The following is an 18,698-nucleotide window of genomic DNA, read 5'->3' as shown; positions in this document are numbered from 1 at the left end:
ATCATGGGTTCAAATCCCATCCGTGCCTTACTGAAAGATAGCTGGTACCATGGGAAGGTTCTTTCACTGGAGGACTTTGAAGAAAAAAAAGTTCTCAAAATGGCAACCCTGCTATTATATAGTAAGGGGATGTACCTCTACGGTAGAGCTAATACTTGAAATGCATGCGCTCTGAAGTTAATCCCCAAATTTCTGATGAGTATATTTAGTTGTGAAATTAGCTTTTGCACAACTCTACTTTCCAGAATGTTGACATTTTAAGAAGGAAATAGATGTGCTAAGTCATCTGTTTTTGTAAACTGAAGCACATGGGTTCAATCCTGGGTTCAAGCCTTGTTCGACGTTTATGGAAGCTAGATGATATTATGGAAATGTACTTTCATTAGAACAGTGTAAAGAAGGGTCAATTGTATTGATATGGCCACTACGACCTGTATGCTCTAGTCGGCTGGCCCTCGCTACATATTCGTCGTCGCCAGACCCACTGGTTCCAGGTCATCTTTTTAGTCTATGCTAGGTAAAGCTCCGCCTTATCTCAGCTCACTGGTCACGATAACAACACCCACCCGAGCACGCGTTCCAGCAGGTATATCTCACTGGTCATCCCCAAAGCCAACACCTCCTTTGGCCGCCTTTCCTTCCAGTTCTCTGCTGACAATGACTGGAACGAATTGCAAAAATCGCTGAAGCTGGAGACATATTTCCCTCACTAACTTTCAGTGTTGCCAACTTAGCGACTTAGTCGCTGTATTTAGCAAGTATTCAGACCCCTCTGAATACTTGCAGACATTTTCATTTTACTCACTTTTTGTCTCTTCCACAATGTTATTCCTCACTCCTACAGTGTCCATCACAATTACATGCACATGGACAATTATGCAAATTAGGTGATGACATCATTTAGCAACTTCTAGTGACTTTTAGGACAGCCAATAGCTACTTTCCTTACTGAGGTGTTGGCAACACTGCTAACTTTAAACATCGGCTATCTGAGCAGCTAACTGATCGCTGCAGCTGTACAAAGCCCATCTGTAAATAGCCCACCCAATCTACCTACCTCACCTACCTCATCCCATATTGTTTAATATACTTTCTGCTCTTTGCACACCAGTATTTCTACTTGCACATCATCATCTGCTCATCTATCACTCCAGTGTTAATTTGCTAAATTGTAAACTACTTCGCTACTATGGCCTATTTCTTGCCTTACCTCCATTTGCACGCACTGTATATAGACTTCTTTTTTTTCTTCTATTGTGTTATTGACTGTACGCTTGTTTATTCCATCTGTAACTCTGTGTTGTTGTTTGTGTTGCGCTGCTTTGCTTTATCTTGGCCAGGTCGCAGTTGAATATGAAACTTGTTCTCAACTAGCTTACCTGATTAATTATAGGTGAAATTTAAAAAATAAGAAAAAACCATTTCTTTCCCAGAAAGGGGATGTAGCTCAGTGGTAGAGCGCATGCTTCGCATGTATGAGGTCCTGGGTTCAATCCCCAGCTTCTCCATTCAAATTTTTGCAATGGCCCATCTCCTACTTTCCAGAATGTTGAAATTCTCAGCAGGAAACAGAGACGTGCTAAATAATTTGCTCTTGTAATCTGAAGAACATGTGTTCAATCCCTGTTCGTACATTTATGTAACAGAAGTGGCATGGTTGCCAACTTCAATTGCATCATTTTCAAAAACTGAAGTTCATGGGTTAGATGACTGTCCATACTTGCGTGTATTTAGAATTGCTGCTATCATTTCATTGTAGTTTCAATGGAGTGGTGTATATAAAAAGTACATTGTTATTATTTGCATTTTCTGCAAATAAAATTGGATCGAAGCTCAGAGGGGGAGTGCATGCTATTTTAGTACTTGGTTCAATCCCAAGGTTCTCCACTGAGTATTTGTGTGCCAAATTCACATTACACAACTCCTACTTTCCAGAATGTTGAAATTCTCACAGGAAACAGAGATGTTATTTGTGTGCCAAATTCACATTACACAACTACTACTTTCCAGAATATTGATAAATATCTTGCAGCATAGAGTGGCATGGTGGCCAAGCGGTAAGGCGTCGGTCTTGTAAACCGAAGATCATGGGTTCAAATCCCATCCGTGCCTTACTGAAAGATAGCTGGTACCATGGGAAGGTTCTTTCACTGGAGGACTTTGAAGAAAAAAAAAAGTTCTCAAAATGGCAACCCTGCTATTATATAGTAAGGGGATGTACCTCTACGGTAGAGCTAATACTTGAAATGCATGCGCTCTGAAGTTAATCCCCAAATTTTCTGATGAGTATATTTAGTTGTGAAATTAGCTTTTGCACAACTCTACTTTCCAGAATGTTGACATTTTAAGAAGGAAATAGATGTGCTAAGTCATCTGTTTTTGTAAACTGAAGCACATGGGTTCAATCCTGGGTTCAAGCCTTGTTCGACGTTTATGGAAGCTAGATGATATTATGGAAATGTACTTTCATTAGAACAGTGTAAAGAAAGGGTCAATTGTATTGATATGGCCACTACGACCTGTATGCTCTAGTCGGCTGGCCCTCGCTACATATTCGTCGCCAGACCCACTGGTTCCAGGTCATCTTTTTAGTCTATGCTAGGTAAAGCTCCGCCTTATCTCAGCTCACTGGTCACGATAACAACACCCACCCGTAGCACGCGTTCCAGCAGGTATATCTCACTGGTCATCCCCAAAGCCAACACCTCCTTTGGCCGCCTTTCCTTCCAGTTCTCTGCTGACAATGACTGGAACGAATTGCAAAAATCGCTGAAGCTGGAGACATATTTCCCTCACTAACTTTCAGTGTTGCCAACTTAGCGACTTAGTCGCTGTATTTAGCAAGTATTCAGACCCCTCTGAATACTTGCAGACATTTTCATTTTACTCACTTTTTGTCTCTTCCACAATGTTATTCCTCACTCCTACAGTGTCCATCACAATTACATGCACATGGACAATTATGCAAATTAGGTGATGACATCATTTAGCAACTTCTAGTGACTTTTAGGACAGCCAATAGCTACTTTCCTTACTGAGGTGTTGGCAACACTGCTAACTTTAAACATCGGCTATCTGAGCAGCTAACTGATCGCTGCAGCTGTACAAAGCCCATCTGTAAATAGCCCACCCAATCTACCTACCTCATCCCCATATTGTTTTAATATACTTTCTGCTCTTTGCACACCAGTATTTCTACTTGCACATCATCATCTGCTCATCTATCACTCCAGTGTTAATTTGCTAAATTGTAAATACTTCGCTACTATGGCCTATTTCTTGCCTTACCTCCATTTGCACGCACTGTATATAGACTTTCTTTTTTTCTTCTATTGTGTTATTGACTGTACGCTTGTTTATTCCATCTGTAACTCTGTGTTGTTGTTTGTGTTGCGCTGCTTTGCTTTATCTTGGCCAGGTCGCAGTTGAATATGAAAACTTGTTCTCAACTAGCTTACCTGATTAATTATAGGTGAAATTTAAAAAAATAAGAAAAAACCATTTCTTTCCCAGAAAGGGGATGTAGCTCAGTGGTAGAGCGCATGCTTCGCATGTATGAGGTCCTGGGTTCAATCCCCAGCTTCTCCATTCAAATTTTTGCAATGGCCCATCTCCTACTTTCCAGAATGTTGAAATTCTCAGCAGGAAACAGAGACGTGCTAAATAATTTGCTCTTGTAATCTGAAGAACATGTGTTCAATCCCTGTTCGTACATTTATGTAACAGAAGTGGCATGGTTGCCAACTTCAATTGCATCATTTTCAAAAACTGAAGTTCATGGGTTAGATGACTGTCCATACTTGCGTGTATTTAGAATTGCTGCTATCATTTCATTGTAGTTTCAATGGAGTGGTGTATATAAAAAGTACATTGTATTAATATTGCATTTTATCTGCAAATAAATTGGATCGAGCTCAGAGGGGGAGTGCATGCGAGTTGTGAGGTCCTTGGTTCATCCCAAGGTTCTCCACTGAGGATTTGTGTGCCAAATTCACATTACACAACTCCTACTTTCCAGAATGTTGAAATTCCACAGAACAGAGATGTTATTTGGTGCCCAAATTCACATTACAACAAACTACTACTTTCCAAATGTTGATAAAATCTTGCAGCATAGAGTGGCATGGTGGCCAAGCGTAAGGCGTCGGTCTTGTAAACCGAAGATCATGGGTTCAAATCCCATCCGTGCCTTACTGAAAGATAGCTGGTACCATGGGAAGGTTCTTTCACTGGAGGACTTTGAAGAAAAAAAAAAGTTCTCAAAATGGCAACCCTGCTATTATATAGTAAGGGGATGTACCTCTACGGTAGAGCTAATACTTGAAATGCATGCGCTCTGAAGTTAATCCCCAAATTTTCTGATGAGTATATTTAGTTGTGAAATTAGCTTTTGCACAACTCTACTTTCCAGAATGTTGACATTTTAAGAAGGAAATAGATGTGCTAAGTCATCTGTTTTTGTAAACTGAAGCACATGGGTTCAATCCTGGGTTCAAGCCTTGTTCGACGTTTATGGAAGCTAGATGATATTATGGAAATGTACTTTCATTAGAACAGTGTAAAGAAAGGGTCAATTGTATTGATATGGCCACTACGACCTGTATGCTCTAGTCGGCTGGCCCTCGCTACATATTCGTCGCCAGACCCACTGGTTCCAGGTCATCTTTTTAGTCTATGCTAGGTAAAGCTCCGCCTTATCTCAGCTCACTGGTCACGATAACAACACCCACCCGTAGCACGCGTTCCAGCAGGTATATCTCACTGGTCATCCCCAAAGCCAACACCTCCTTTGGCCGCCTTTCCTTCCAGTTCTCTGCTGACAATGACTGGAACGAATTGCAAAAATCGCTGAAGCTGGAGACATATTTCCCTCACTAACTTTCAGTGTTGCCAACTTAGCGACTTAGTCGCTGTATTTAGCAAGTATTCAGACCCCTCTGAATACTTGCAGACATTTTCATTTTACTCACTTTTTGTCTCTTCCACAATGTTATTCCTCACTCCTACAGTGTCCATCACAATTACATGCACATGGACAATTATGCAAATTAGGTGATGACATCATTTAGCAACTTCTAGCGACTTTTAGGACAGCCAATAGCTACTTTCCTTACTGAGGTGTTGGCAACACTGCTAACTTTAAACATCGGCTATCTGAGCAGCTAACTGATCGCTGCAGCTGTACAAAGCCCATTTGTAAATAGCCCACCCAATCTACCTACCTCATCCCCATATTGTTTTAATATACTTTCTGCTCTTTGCACACCAGTATTTCTACTTGCACATCATCATCTGCTCATCTATCACTCCAGTGTTAATTTGCTAAATTGTAAATACTTCGCTACTATTGCCTATTTATTGCCTTACCTCCATTTGCACGCACTGTATATAGACTTTCTTTTTTTCTTCTATTGTGTTATTGACTGTAGGCTTGTTTATTCCATCTGTAACTCTGTGTTGTTGTTTGTGTTGCGCTGCTTTGCTTTATCTTGGCCAGGTCGCAGTTGAATATGAAAACTTGTTCTCAACTAGCTTACCTGATTAATTATAGGTGAAATTTAAAAAAATAAGAAAAAACCATTTCTTTCACAGAAAGGGGATGTAGCTCAGTGGTAGAGCGCATGCTTCGCATGTATGAGGTCCTGGGTTCAATCCCCAGCTTCTCCATTAAACATTTTGCAATGGCCCATCTCCTACTTTCCAGAATGTTGAAATTCTCAGCAGGAAACAGAGACGTGCTAAATAATTTGCTCTTGTAATCTGAAGAACATGTGTTCAATCCCTGTTCGTACATTTATGTAACAGAAGTGGCATGGTTGCCAACTTCAATTGCATCATTTTCAAAAACTGAAGTTCATTGGTTAGATGACTGTCCATACTTGCTTGTATTTAGAATTGCTGCTATCATTTCATTGTAGTTTCAATGGAGTGGTGTATATAAAAAGTACATTGTATTAATATTGCATTTTATCTGCAAATAAAATTGGATCGAAGCTCAGAGGGGGAGTGCATGCTATTTTAGTATGAGGTCCTTGGTTCAATCCCAAGGTTCTCCACTGAGTATTTGTGTGCCAAATTCACATTACACAACTCCTACTTTCCAGAATGTTGAAATTCTCACAGGAAACAGAGATGTTATTTGTGTCCCAAATTCACATTACACAACTACTACTTTCCAGAATGTTGATAAAAATCTTGCACCATAGAGTGGCATGGTGGCCAAGTCGTAAGGCGTCGGTCTTGTAAACCGAAGATCATGGGTTCAAATCCCATCCGTGCCTTACTGAAAGATTGCTGGTACCATGTGAAGGTTCTTTCAGTGGAGGACTTTGAAGAGAAAAAAAGTTTTCTCAAAATGGCAACCATGCTATTATATAGTAAGGGGATGTGCCTCTATGGTAGAGCTAATACTTGAAATGCATGCGCTCTGAAGTTCATCCCCAAATTTTCTGATGAGTATATTTAGTTGTGAAATTAGCTTTTGCACAACTCTACTTTCCAGAATGTTGACATTTTAAGAAGGAAATAGATGTGCTAAGTCATCTGTTTTTGTAAACTGAAGCACATGGGTTCAATCCTGGGTTCAAGCCTTGTTCGACGTTTATGGAAGCTAGATGATATTTTGGAAATGTACTTTCATTAGAACAGTGTAAAGAAAGGGTCAATTTGTATTGATATGGCCACTACGACCTGTATGCTCTAGCCGGCTGGCCCTCGCTACATATTCGTCGCCAGACCCACTGGTTCCAGGTCATCTTTTTAGTCTATGCTAGGTAAAGCTCCACCTTATCTCAGCTCACTGGTCACGATAACAACACCCACCCGTAGCACACGTTCCAGCAGGTATATCTCACTGGTCATCCCCAAAGCCAACACCTCCTTTGGCCGCCTTTCCTTCCAGTTCTCTGCTGACAATGACTGGAACGAATTGCAAAAATTCGTTCCAGTGTTGCCAACTTAGCGACTTAGTCGCTGTATTTAGCAAGTATTCAGACCCCTCTGAATACTTGCAGACATTTTCATTTTACTCACTTTTTGTCTCTTCCACAATGTTATTCCTCACTCCTACAGTGTCCATTACAATTACATGCACATGGGACAATTATGCAAATTAGGTGATGACATCATTTAGCAACTTCTAGCGACTTTTAGGACAGCCAATAGCTACTTTCCTTACTGAGGTGTTGGCAACACTGCTAACTTTAACATCGGCTATCTGAGCAGCTAACTGATCGCTGCAGCTGTACAAAGCCCATTTGTAAATAGCCCACCCAATCTACCTACCTCATCCCCATATTGTTTTAATATACTTTCTGCTCTTTGCACACCAGTATTTCTACTTGCACATCATCATCTGCTCATCTATCACTCCAGTGTTAATTTGCTAAATTGTAAATACTTCGCTACTATTGCCTATTTATTGCCTTACCTCCATTTGCACGCACTGTATATAGACTTTCTTTTTTTCTTCTATTGTGTTATTGACTGTAGGCTTGTTTATTCCATCTGTAACTCTGTGTTGTTGTTTGTGTTGCGCTGCTTTGCTTTATCTTGGCCAGGTCGCAGTTGAATATGAAACTTGTTCTCAACTAGCTTACCTGATTAATTATAGGTGAAATTTAAAAAAATAAGAAAAAACAATTTCTTTCACAGAAAGGGGATGTAGCTCAGTGGTAGAGCGCATGCTTCGCATGTATGAGGTCCTGGGTTCAATCCCCAGCTTCTCCATTAAAAATTTTGCAATGGCCCATCTCCTACTTTCCAGAATGTTGAAATTCTCAGCAGGAAACAGAGACGTGCTAAATAATTTGCTCTTGTAATCTGAAGAACATGTGTTCAATCCCTGTTCGTACATTTATGTAACAGAAGTGGCATGGTTGCCAACTTCAATTGCATCATTTTCAAAAACTGAAGTTCATTGGTTAGATGACTGTCCATACTTGCTTGTATTTAGAATTGCTGCTATCATTTCATTGTAGTTTCAATGGAGTGGTGTATATAAAAAGTACATTGTATTAATATTGCATTTTATCTGCAAATAAAATTGGATCGAAGCTCAGAGGGGGAGTGCATGCTATTTTAGTATGAGGTCCTTGGTTCAATCCCAAGGTTCTCCACTGAGTATTTGTGTGCCAAATTCACATTACACAACTCCTACTTTCCAGAATGTTGAAATTCTCACAGGAAACAGAGATGTTATTTGTGTCCCAAATTCATATTACACAACTACTACTTTCCAGAATGTTGATAAAAATCTTGCAGCATAGAGTGGCATGGTGGCCAAGCGGTAAGGCGTCGGTCTTGTAAACCGAAGATCATGGGTTCAAATCCCATCCGTGCCTTACTGAAAGATAGCTGGTACCATGTGAAGGTTCTTTCACTGGAGGACTTTGAAGAGAAAAAAAGTTTTCTCAAAATGGCAACCATGCTATTATATAGTAAGGGGATGTGCCTCTATGGTAGAGCTAATACTTGAAATGCATGCGCTCTGAAGTTCATCCCCAAATTTTCTGATGAGTATATTTAGTTGTGAAATTAGCTTTTGCACAACTCTACTTTCCAGAATGTTGACATTTTAAGAAGGAAATAGATGTGCTAAATCATCTGTTTTTGTAAACTGAAGCACATGGGTTCAATCCTGGGTTCAAGCCTTGTTCGACGTTTATGGAAGCTAGATGATATTTTGGAAATGTACTTTCATTAGAACAGTGTAAAGAAAGGGTCAATTTGTATTGATATGGCCACTACGACCTGTATGCTCTAGCCGGCTGGCCCTCGCTACATATTCGTCGCCAGACCCACTGGTTCCAGGTCATCTTTTTAGTCTATGCTAGGTAAAGCTCCACCTTATCTCAGCTCACTGGTCACGATAACAACACCCACCCGTAGCACACGTTCCAGCAGGTATATCTCACTGGTCATCCCCAAAGCCAACACCTCCTTTGGCCGCCTTTCCTTCCAGTTCTCTGCTGACAATGACTGGAACGAATTGCAAAAATTCGTTCCAGTGTTGCCAACTTAGCGACTTAGTCGCTGTATTTAGCAAGTATTCAGACCCCTCTGAATACTTGCAGACATTTTCATTTTACTCACTTTTTGTCTCTTCCACAATGTTATTCCTCACTCCTACAGTGTCCATTACAATTACATGCACATGGACAATTATGCAAATTAGGTGATGACATCATTTAGCAACTTCTAGCGACTTTTAGGACAGCCAATAGCTACTTTCCTTACTGAGGTGTTGGCAACACTGCTAACTTTAAACATCGGCTATCTGAGCAGCTAACTGATCGCTGCAGCTGTACAAAGCCCATTTGTAAATAGCCCACCCAATCTACCTACCTCATCCCCATATTGTTTTAATATACTTTCTGCTCTTTGCACACCAGTATTTCTACTTGCACATCATCATCTGCTCATCTATCACTCCAGTGTTAATTTGCTAAATTGTAAATACTTCGCTACTATTGCCTATTTATTGCCTTACCTCCATTTGCACGCACTGTATATAGACTTTCTTTTTTTCTTCTATTGTGTTATTGACTGTAGGCTTGTTTATTCCATCTGTAACTCTGTGTTGTTGTTTGTGTTGCGCTGCTTTGCTTTATCTTGGCCAGGTCGCAGTTGAATATGAAAACTTGTTCTCAACTAGCTTACCTGATTAATTATAGGTGAAATTTAAAAAAATAAGAAAAAACAATTTCTTTCACAGAAAGGGGATGTAGCTCAGTGGTAGAGCGCATGCTTCGCATGTATGAGGTCCTGGGTTCAATCCCCAGCTTCTCCATTAAAAATTTTGCAATGGCCCATCTCCTACTTTCCAGAATGTTGAAATTCTCAGCAGGAAACAGAGACGTGCTAAATAATTTGCTCTTGTAATCTGAAGAACATGTGTTCAATCCCTGTTCGTACATTTATGTAACAGAAGTGGCATGGTTGCCAACTTCAATTGCATCATTTTCAAAAACTGAAGTTCATTGGTTAGATGACTGTCCATACTTGCTTGTATTTAGAATTGCTGCTATCATTTCATTGTAGTTTCAATGGAGTGGTGTATATAAAAAGTACATTGTATTAATATTGCATTTTATCTGCAAATAAAATTGGATCGAAGCTCAGAGGGGGAGTGCATGCTATTTTAGTATGAGGTCCTTGGTTCAATCCCAAGGTTCTCCACTGAGTATTTGTGTGCCAAATTCACATTACACAACTCCTACTTTCCAGAATGTTGAAATTCTCACAGGAAACAGAGATGTTATTTGTGTGCCAAATTCACATTACACAACTACTACTTTCCAGAATGTTGATAAAAATCTTGCATCATAGAGTGGCATGGTGGCCAAGCGGTAAGGCGTCGGTCTTGTAAACCGAAGATCATGGGTTCAAATCCCATCCGTGCCTTACTGAAAGATAGCTGGTACCATGTGAAGGTTCTTTCACTGGAGGACTTTGAAGAGAAAAAAAGTTTTTCTCAAAATGGCAACCATGCTATTATATAGTAAGGGGATGTGCCTCTATGGTAGAGCTAATACTTGAAATGCATGCGCTCTGAAGTTCATCCCCAAATTTTCTGATGAGTATATTTAGTTGTGAAATTAGCTTTTGCACAACTCTACTTTCCAGAATGTTGACATTTTAAGAAGGAAATAGATGTGCTAAGTCATCTGTTTTTGTAAACTGAAGCACATGGGTTCAATCCTGGGTTCAAGCCTTGTTCGACGTTTATGGAAGCTAGATGATATTTTGGAAATGTACTTTCATTAGAACAGTGTAAAGAAAGGGTCAATTTGTATTGATATGGCCACTACGACCTGTATGCTCTAGCCGGCTGGCCCTCGCTACATATTCGTCGCCAGACCCACTGGTTCCAGGTCATCTTTTTAGTCTATGCTAGGTAAAGCTCCACCTTATCTCAGCTCACTGGTCACGATAACAACACCCACCCGTAGCACACGTTCCAGCAGGTATATCTCACTGGTCATCCCCAAAGCCAACACCTCCTTTGGCCGCCTTTCCTTCCAGTTCTCTGCTGACAATGACTGGAACGAATTGCAAAAATTCGTTCCAGTGTTGCCAACTTAGCGACTTAGTCGCTGTATTTAGCAAGTATTCAGACCCCTCTGAATACTTGCAGACATTTTCATTTTACTCACTTTTTGTCTCTTCCACAATGTTATTCCTCACTCCTACAGTGTCCATTACAATTACATGCACATGGACAATTATGCAAATTAGGTGATGACATCATTTAGCAACTTCTAGCGACTTTTAGGACAGCCAATAGCTACTTTCCTTACTGAGGTGTTGGCAACACTGCTAACTTTAAACATCGGCTATCTGAGCAGCTAACTGATCGCTGCAGCTGTACAAAGCCCATTTGTAAATAGCCCACCCAATCTACCTACCTCATCCCCATATTGTTTTAATATACTTTCTGCTCTTTGCACACCAGTATTTCTACTTGCACATCATCATCTGCTCATCTATCACTCCAGTGTTAATTTGCTAAATTGTAAATACTTCGCTACTATTGCCTATTTATTGCCTTACCTCCATTTGCACGCACTGTATATAGACTTTCTTTTTTTCTTCTATTGTGTTATTGACTGTAGGCTTGTTTATTCCATCTGTAACTCTGTGTTGTTGTTTGTGTTGCGCTGCTTTGCTTTATCTTGGCCAGGTCGCAGTTGAATATGAAAACTTGTTCTCAACTAGCTTACCTGATTAATTATAGGTGAAATTTAAAAAAATAAGAAAAAACAATTTCTTTCACAGAAAGGGGATGTAGCTCAGTGGTAGAGCGCATGCTTCGCATGTATGAGGTCCTGGGTTCAATCCCCAGCTTCTCCATTAAAAATTTTGCAATGGCCCATCTCCTACTTTCCAGAATGTTGAAATTCTCAGCAGGAAACAGAGACGTGCTAAATAATTTGCTCTTGTAATCTGAAGAACATGTGTTCAATCCCTGTTCGTACATTTATGTAACAGAAGTGGCATGGTTGCCAACTTCAATTGCATCATTTTCAAAAACTGAAGTTCATTGGTTAGATGACTGTCCATACTTGCTTGTATTTAGAATTGCTGCTATCATTTCATTGTAGTTTCAATGGAGTGGTGTATATAAAAAGTACATTGTATTAATATTGCATTTTATCTGCAAATAAAATTGGATCGAAGCTCAGAGGGGGAGTGCATGCTATTTTAGTATGAGGTCCTTGGTTCAATCCCAAGGTTCTCCACTGAGTATTTGTGTGCCAAATTCACATTACACAACTCCTACTTTCCAGAATGTTGAAATTCTCACAGGAAACAGAGATGTTATTTGTGTGCCAAATTCACATTACACAACTACTACTTTCCAGAATGTTGATAAAAATCTTGCATCATAGAGTGGCATGGTGGCCAAGCGGTAAGGCGTCGGTCTTGTAAACCGAAGATCATGGGTTCAAATCCCATCCGTGCCTTACTGAAAGATAGCTGGTACCATGTGAAGGTTCTTTCACTGGAGGACTTTGAAGAGAAAAAAAGTTTTCTCAAAATGGCAACCATGCTATTATATAGTAAGGGGATGTGCCTCTATGGTAGAGCTAATACTTGAAATGCATGCGCTCTGAAGTTCATCCCCAAATTTTCTGATGAGTATATTTAGTTGTGAAATTAGCTTTTGCACAACTCTACTTTCCAGAATGTTGACATTTTAAGAAGGAAATAGATGTGCTAAATCATCTGTTTTTGTAAACTGAAGCACATGGGTTCAATCCTGGGTTCAAGCCTTGTTCGACGTTTATGGAAGCTAGATGATATTTTGGAAATGTACTTTCATTAGAACAGTGTAAAGAAAGGGTCAATTTGTATTGATATGGCCACTACGACCTGTATGCTCTAGCCGGCTGGCCCTCGCTACATATTCGTCGCCAGACCCACTGGTTCCAGGTCATCTTTTTAGTCTATGCTAGGTAAAGCTCCACCTTATCTCAGCTCACTGGTCACGATAACAACACCCACCCGTAGCACACGTTCCAGCAGGTATATCTCACTGGTCATCCCCAAAGCCAACACCTCCTTTGGCCGCCTTTCCTTCCAGTTCTCTGCTGACAATGACTGGAACGAATTGCAAAAATTCGTTCCAGTGTTGCCAACTTAGCGACTTAGTCGCTGTATTTAGCAAGTATTCAGACCCCTCTGAATACTTGCAGACATTTTCATTTTACTCACTTTTTGTCTCTTCCACAATGTTATTCCTCACTCCTACAGTGTCCATTACAATTACATGCACATGGACAATTATGCAAATTAGGTGATGACATCATTTAGCAACTTCTAGCGACTTTTAGGACAGCCAATAGCTACTTTCCTTACTGAGGTGTTGGCAACACTGCTAACTTTAAACATCGGCTATCTGAGCAGCTAACTGATCGCTGCAGCTGTACAAAGCCCATTTGTAAATAGCCCACCCAATCTACCTACCTCATCCCCATATTGTTTTAATATACTTTCTGCTCTTTGCACACCAGTATTTCTACTTGCACATCATCATCTGCTCATCTATCACTCCAGTGTTAATTTGCTAAATTGTAAATACTTCGCTACTATTGCCTATTTATTGCCTTACCTCCATTTGCACGCACTGTATATAGACTTTCTTTTTTTCTTCTATTGTGTTATTGACTGTAGGCTTGTTTATTCCATCTGTAACTCTGTGTTGTTGTTTGTGTTGCGCTGCTTTGCTTTATCTTGGCCAGGTCGCAGTTGAATATGAAAACTTGTTCTCAACTAGCTTACCTGATTAATTATAGGTGAAATTTAAAAAAATAAGAAAAAACAATTTCTTTCACAGAAAGGGGATGTAGCTCAGTGGTAGAGCGCATGCTTCGCATGTATGAGGTCCTGGGTTCAATCCCCAGCTTCTCCATTAAAAATTTTGCAATGGCCCATCTCCTACTTTCCAGAATGTTGAAATTCTCAGCAGGAAACAGAGACGTGCTAAATAATTTGCTCTTGTAATCTGAAGAACATGTGTTCAATCCCTGTTCGTACATTTATGTAACAGAAGTGGCATGGTTGCCAACTTCAATTGCATCATTTTCAAAAACTGAAGTTCATTGGTTAGATGACTGTCCATACTTGCTTGTATTTAGAATTGCTGCTATCATTTCATTGTAGTTTCAATGGAGTGGTGTATATAAAAAGTACATTGTATTAATATTGCATTTTATCTGCAAATAAAATTGGATCGAAGCTCAGAGGGGGAGTGCATGCTATTTTAGTATGAGGTCCTTGGTTCAATCCCAAGGTTCTCCACTGAGTATTTGTGTGCCAAATTCACATTACACAACTCCTACTTTCCAGAATGTTGAAATTCTCACAGGAAACAGAGATGTTATTTGTGTGCCAAATTCACATTACACAACTACTACTTTCCAGAATGTTGATAAAAATCTTGCATCATAGAGTGGCATGGTGGCCAAGCGGTAAGGCGTCGGTCTTGTAAACCGAAGATCATGGGTTCAAATCCCATCCGTGCCTTACTGAAAGATTGCTGGTACCATGTGAAGTTTCTTTCACTGGAGGACTTTGAAGAGAAAAAAGTTTTCTCAAAATGGCAACCATGCTATTATATAGTAAGGGGATGTGCCTCTATGGTAGAGCTAATACTTGAAATGCATGTGCTCTGAAGTTCATCCCCAAATTTTCTGATGAGTATATTTAGTTGTGAAATTAGCTTTTGCACAACTCTACTTTCCAGAATGTTGACATATTAAGAAGGAAATAGATGTGCAAAATCATCTGTTTTTGTAAACTGAAGCACATGGGTTCAATCCTGGGTTCAAGCCTTGTTCGACGTTTATGGAAGCTAGATGATATTTTGGAAATGTACTTTCATTAGAACAGTGTAAAGAAAGGGTCAATTTGTATTGATATGGCCACTACGACCTGTATGCTCTAGCCGGCTGGCCCTCGCTACATATTCGTCGCCAGACCCACTGGTTCCAGGTCATCTTTTTAGTCTATGCTAGGTAAAGCTCCACCTTATCTCAGCTCACTGGTCACGATAACAACACCCACCCGTAGCACACGTTCCAGCAGGTATATCTCACTGGTCATCCCCAAAGCCAACACCTCCTTTGGCCGCCTTTCCTTCCAGTTCTCTGCTGACAATGACTGGAACGAATTGCAAAAATTCGTTCCAGTGTTGCCAACTTAGCGACTTAGTCGCTGTATTTAGCAAGTATTCAGACCCCTCTGAATACTTGCAGACATTTTCATTTTACTCACTTTTTGTCTCTTCCACAATGTTATTCCTCACTCCTACAGTGTCCATTACAATTACATGCACATGGACAATTATGCAAATTAGGTGATGACATCATTTAGCAACTTCTAGCGACTTTTAGGACAGCCAATAGCTACTTTCCTTACTGAGGTGTTGGCAACACTGCTAACTTTAAACATCGGCTATCTGAGCAGCTAACTGATCGCTGCAGCTGTACAAAGCCCATTTGTAAATAGCCCACCCAATCTACCTACCTCATCCCCATATTGTTTTAATATACTTTCTGCTCTTTGCACACCAGTATTTCTACTTGCACATCATCATCTGCTCATCTATCACTCCAGTGTTAATTTGCTAAATTGTAAATACTTCGCTACTATTGCCTATTTATTGCCTTACCTCCATTTGCACGCACTGTATATAGACTTTCTTTTTTTCTTCTATTGTGTTATTGACTGTAGGCTTGTTTATTCCATCTGTAACTCTGTGTTGTTGTTTGTGTTGCGCTGCTTTGCTTTATCTTGGCCAGGTCGCAGTTGAATATGAAAACTTGTTCTCAACTAGCTTACCTGATTAATTATAGGTGAAATTTAAAAAAATAAGAAAAAACAATTTCTTTCACAGAAAGGGGATGTAGCTCAGTGGTAGAGCGCATGCTTCGCATGTATGAGGTCCTGGGTTCAATCCCCAGCTTCTCCATTAAAAATTTTGCAATGGCCCATCTCCTACTTTCCAGAATGTTGAAATTCTCAGCAGGAAACAGAGACGTGCTAAATAATTTGCTCTTGTAATCTGAAGAACATGTGTTCAATCCCTGTTCGTACATTTATGTAACAGAAGTGGCATGGTTGCCAACTTCAATTGCATCATTTTCAAAAACTGAAGTTCATTGGTTAGATGACTGTCCATACTTGCTTGTATTTAGAATTGCTGCTATCATTTCATTGTAGTTTCAATGGAGTGGTGTATATAAAAAGTACATTGTATTAATATTGCATTTTATCTGCAAATAAAATTGGATCGAAGCTCAGAGGGGGAGTGCATGCTATTTTAGTATGAGGTCCTTGGTTCAATCCCAAGGTTCTCCACTGAGTATTTGTGTGCCAAATTCACATTACACAACTCCTACTTTCCAGAATGTTGAAATTCTCACAGGAAACAGAGATGTTATTTGTGTGCCAAATTCACATTACACAACTACTACTTTCCAGAATGTTGATAAAAATCTTGCATCATAGAGTGGCATGGTGGCCAAGCGGTAAGGCGTCGGTCTTGTAAACCGAAGATCATGGGTTCAAATCCCATCCGTGCCTTACTGAAAGATAGCTGGTACCATGTGAAGGTTCTTTCACTGGAGGACTTTGAAGAGAAAAAAAGTTTTCTCAAAATGGCAACCATGCTATTATATAGTAAGGGGATGTGCCTCTATGGTAGAGCTAATACTTGAAATGCATGCGCTCTGAAGTTCATCCCCAAATTTTCTGATGAGTATATTTAGTTGTGAAATTAGCTTTTGCACAACTCTACTTTCCAGAATGTTGACATTTTAAGAAGGAAATAGATGTGCTAAATCATCTGTTTTTGTAAACTGAAGCACATGGGTTCAATCCTGGGTTCAAGCCTTGTTCGACGTTTATGGAAGCTAGATGATATTTTGGAAATGTACTTTCATTAGAACAGTGTAAAGAAAGGGTCAATTTGTATTGATATGGCCACTACGACCTGTATGCTCTAGCCGGCTGGCCCTCGCTACATATTCGTCGCCAGACCCACTGGTTCCAGGTCATCTTTTTAGTCTATGCTAGGTAAAGCTCCACCTTATCTCAGCTCACTGGTCACGATAACAACACCCACCCGTAGCACACGTTCCAGCAGGTATATCTCACTGGTCATCCCCAAAGCCAACACCTCCTTTGGCCGCCTTTCCTTCCAGTTCTCTGCTGACAATGACTGGAACGAATTGCAAAAATTCGTTCCAGTGTTGCCAACTTAGCGACTTAGTCGCTGTATTTAGCAAGTATTCAGACCCCTCTGAATACTTGCAGACATTTTCATTTTACTCACTTTTTGTCTCTTCCACAATGTTATTCCTCACTCCTACAGTGTCCATTACAATTACATGCACATGGACAATTATGCAAATTAGGTGATGACATCATTTAGCAACTTCTAGCGACTTTTAGGACAGCCAATAGCTACTTTCCTTACTGAGGTGTTGGCAACACTGCTAACTTTAAACATCGGCTATCTGAGCAGCTAACTGATCGCTGCAGCTGTACAAAGCCCATTTGTAAATAGCCCACCCAATCTACCTACCTCATCCCCATATTGTTTTAATATACTTTCTGCTCTTTGCACACCAGTATTTCTACTTGCACATCATCATCTGCTCATCTATCACTCCAGTGTTAATTTGCTAAATTGTAAATACTTCGCTACTATTGCCTATTTATTGCCTTACCTCCATTTGCACGCACTGTATATAGACTTTCTTTTTTTCTTCTATTGTGTTATTGACTGTAGGCTTGTTTATTCCATCTGTAACTCTGTGTTGTTGTTTGTGTTGCGCTGCTTTGCTTTATCTTGGCCAGGTCGCAGTTGAATATGAAAACTTGTTCTCAACTAGCTTACCTGATTAATTATAGGTGAAATTTAAAAAAATAAGAAAAAACAATTTCTTTCACAGAAAGGGGATGTAGCTCAGTGGTAGAGCGCATGCTTCGCATGTATGAGGTCCTGGGTTCAATCCCCAGCTTCTCCATTAAAAATTTTGCAATGGCCCATCTCCTACTTTCCAGAATGTTGAAATTCTCAGCAGGAAACAGAGACGTGCTAAATAATTTGCTCTTGTAATCTGAAGAACATGTGTTCAATCCCTGTTCGTACATTTATGTAACAGAAGTGGCATGGTTGCCAACTTCAATTGCATCATTTTCAAAAACTGAAGTTCATTGGTTAGATGACTGTCCATACTTGCTTGTATTTAGAATTGCTGCTATCATTTCATTGTAGTTTCAATGGAGTGGTGTATATAAAAAGTACATTGTATTAATATTGCATTTTATCTGCAAATAAAATTGGATCGAAGCTCAGAGGGGGAGTGCATGCTATTTTAGTATGAGGTCCTTGGTTCAATCCCAAGGTTCTCCACTGAGTATTTGTGTGCCAAATTCACATTACACAACTCCTACTTTCCAGAATGTTGAAATTCTCACAGGAAACAGAGATGTTATTTGTGTGCCAAATTCACATTACACAACTACTACTTTCCAGAATGTTGATAAAAATCTTGCATCATAGAGTGGCATGGTGGCCAAGCGGTAAGGCGTCGGTCTTGTAAACCGAAGATCATGGGTTCAAATCCCATCCGTGCCTTACTGAAAGATAGCTGGTACCATGTGAAGGTTCTTTCACTGGAGGA

The 18,698-nt window shown here is 40.0% G+C and overlaps 18 non-coding genes across 18 annotated transcripts; all 18 read left to right on the top strand.

Moving 5' to 3' along the window:
- Window positions 1-1,436: 1,436 nt before the first annotated feature.
- trnaa-cgc (transfer RNA alanine (anticodon CGC)) lies at window positions 1,437-1,508 on the top strand. The gene has a single exon. It is a non-coding gene; the product is annotated as a tRNA-Ala (tRNA).
- A 532-nt stretch (window positions 1,509-2,040) lies between these two features.
- Window positions 2,041-2,112, top strand: trnat-ugu (transfer RNA threonine (anticodon UGU)). The gene has a single exon. It is a non-coding gene; the product is annotated as a tRNA-Thr (tRNA).
- A 1,404-nt stretch (window positions 2,113-3,516) lies between these two features.
- trnaa-cgc (transfer RNA alanine (anticodon CGC)) lies at window positions 3,517-3,588 on the top strand. Its single transcript has one exon. It is a non-coding gene; the product is annotated as a tRNA-Ala (tRNA).
- Window positions 3,589-4,120: 532 nt separating this feature from the next.
- trnat-ugu (transfer RNA threonine (anticodon UGU)) lies at window positions 4,121-4,191 on the top strand. Its single transcript has one exon. It is a non-coding gene; the product is annotated as a tRNA-Thr (tRNA).
- A 1,404-nt stretch (window positions 4,192-5,595) lies between these two features.
- trnaa-cgc (transfer RNA alanine (anticodon CGC)) lies at window positions 5,596-5,667 on the top strand. Its single transcript has one exon. It is a non-coding gene; the product is annotated as a tRNA-Ala (tRNA).
- Window positions 5,668-6,209: 542 nt separating this feature from the next.
- trnat-ugu (transfer RNA threonine (anticodon UGU)) lies at window positions 6,210-6,281 on the top strand. Its single transcript has one exon. It is a non-coding gene; the product is annotated as a tRNA-Thr (tRNA).
- Window positions 6,282-7,656: 1,375 nt separating this feature from the next.
- On the top strand, window positions 7,657-7,728 carry trnaa-cgc (transfer RNA alanine (anticodon CGC)). The gene has a single exon. It is a non-coding gene; the product is annotated as a tRNA-Ala (tRNA).
- A 542-nt stretch (window positions 7,729-8,270) lies between these two features.
- trnat-ugu (transfer RNA threonine (anticodon UGU)) lies at window positions 8,271-8,342 on the top strand. Its single transcript has one exon. It is a non-coding gene; the product is annotated as a tRNA-Thr (tRNA).
- Window positions 8,343-9,718: 1,376 nt separating this feature from the next.
- trnaa-cgc (transfer RNA alanine (anticodon CGC)) lies at window positions 9,719-9,790 on the top strand. The gene has a single exon. It is a non-coding gene; the product is annotated as a tRNA-Ala (tRNA).
- A 542-nt stretch (window positions 9,791-10,332) lies between these two features.
- On the top strand, window positions 10,333-10,404 carry trnat-ugu (transfer RNA threonine (anticodon UGU)). Its single transcript has one exon. It is a non-coding gene; the product is annotated as a tRNA-Thr (tRNA).
- Window positions 10,405-11,781: 1,377 nt separating this feature from the next.
- On the top strand, window positions 11,782-11,853 carry trnaa-cgc (transfer RNA alanine (anticodon CGC)). Its single transcript has one exon. It is a non-coding gene; the product is annotated as a tRNA-Ala (tRNA).
- A 542-nt stretch (window positions 11,854-12,395) lies between these two features.
- Window positions 12,396-12,467, top strand: trnat-ugu (transfer RNA threonine (anticodon UGU)). The gene has a single exon. It is a non-coding gene; the product is annotated as a tRNA-Thr (tRNA).
- A 1,376-nt stretch (window positions 12,468-13,843) lies between these two features.
- On the top strand, window positions 13,844-13,915 carry trnaa-cgc (transfer RNA alanine (anticodon CGC)). Its single transcript has one exon. It is a non-coding gene; the product is annotated as a tRNA-Ala (tRNA).
- Window positions 13,916-14,457: 542 nt separating this feature from the next.
- Window positions 14,458-14,529, top strand: trnat-ugu (transfer RNA threonine (anticodon UGU)). The gene has a single exon. It is a non-coding gene; the product is annotated as a tRNA-Thr (tRNA).
- A 1,375-nt stretch (window positions 14,530-15,904) lies between these two features.
- On the top strand, window positions 15,905-15,976 carry trnaa-cgc (transfer RNA alanine (anticodon CGC)). The gene has a single exon. It is a non-coding gene; the product is annotated as a tRNA-Ala (tRNA).
- Window positions 15,977-16,518: 542 nt separating this feature from the next.
- On the top strand, window positions 16,519-16,590 carry trnat-ugu (transfer RNA threonine (anticodon UGU)). The gene has a single exon. It is a non-coding gene; the product is annotated as a tRNA-Thr (tRNA).
- A 1,376-nt stretch (window positions 16,591-17,966) lies between these two features.
- On the top strand, window positions 17,967-18,038 carry trnaa-cgc (transfer RNA alanine (anticodon CGC)). The gene has a single exon. It is a non-coding gene; the product is annotated as a tRNA-Ala (tRNA).
- A 542-nt stretch (window positions 18,039-18,580) lies between these two features.
- Window positions 18,581-18,652, top strand: trnat-ugu (transfer RNA threonine (anticodon UGU)). The gene has a single exon. It is a non-coding gene; the product is annotated as a tRNA-Thr (tRNA).
- The last annotated feature ends 46 nt before the right edge of the window (window positions 18,653-18,698 follow it).

This window comes from Oncorhynchus kisutch, unplaced genomic scaffold (genome assembly GCF_002021735.2).
Source record: "Oncorhynchus kisutch isolate 150728-3 unplaced genomic scaffold, Okis_V2 scaffold1854, whole genome shotgun sequence".
Taxonomy (NCBI): domain Eukaryota; kingdom Metazoa; phylum Chordata; class Actinopteri; order Salmoniformes; family Salmonidae; genus Oncorhynchus; species Oncorhynchus kisutch.
This window is presented reverse-complemented; position numbering and strand designations above follow the sequence as displayed.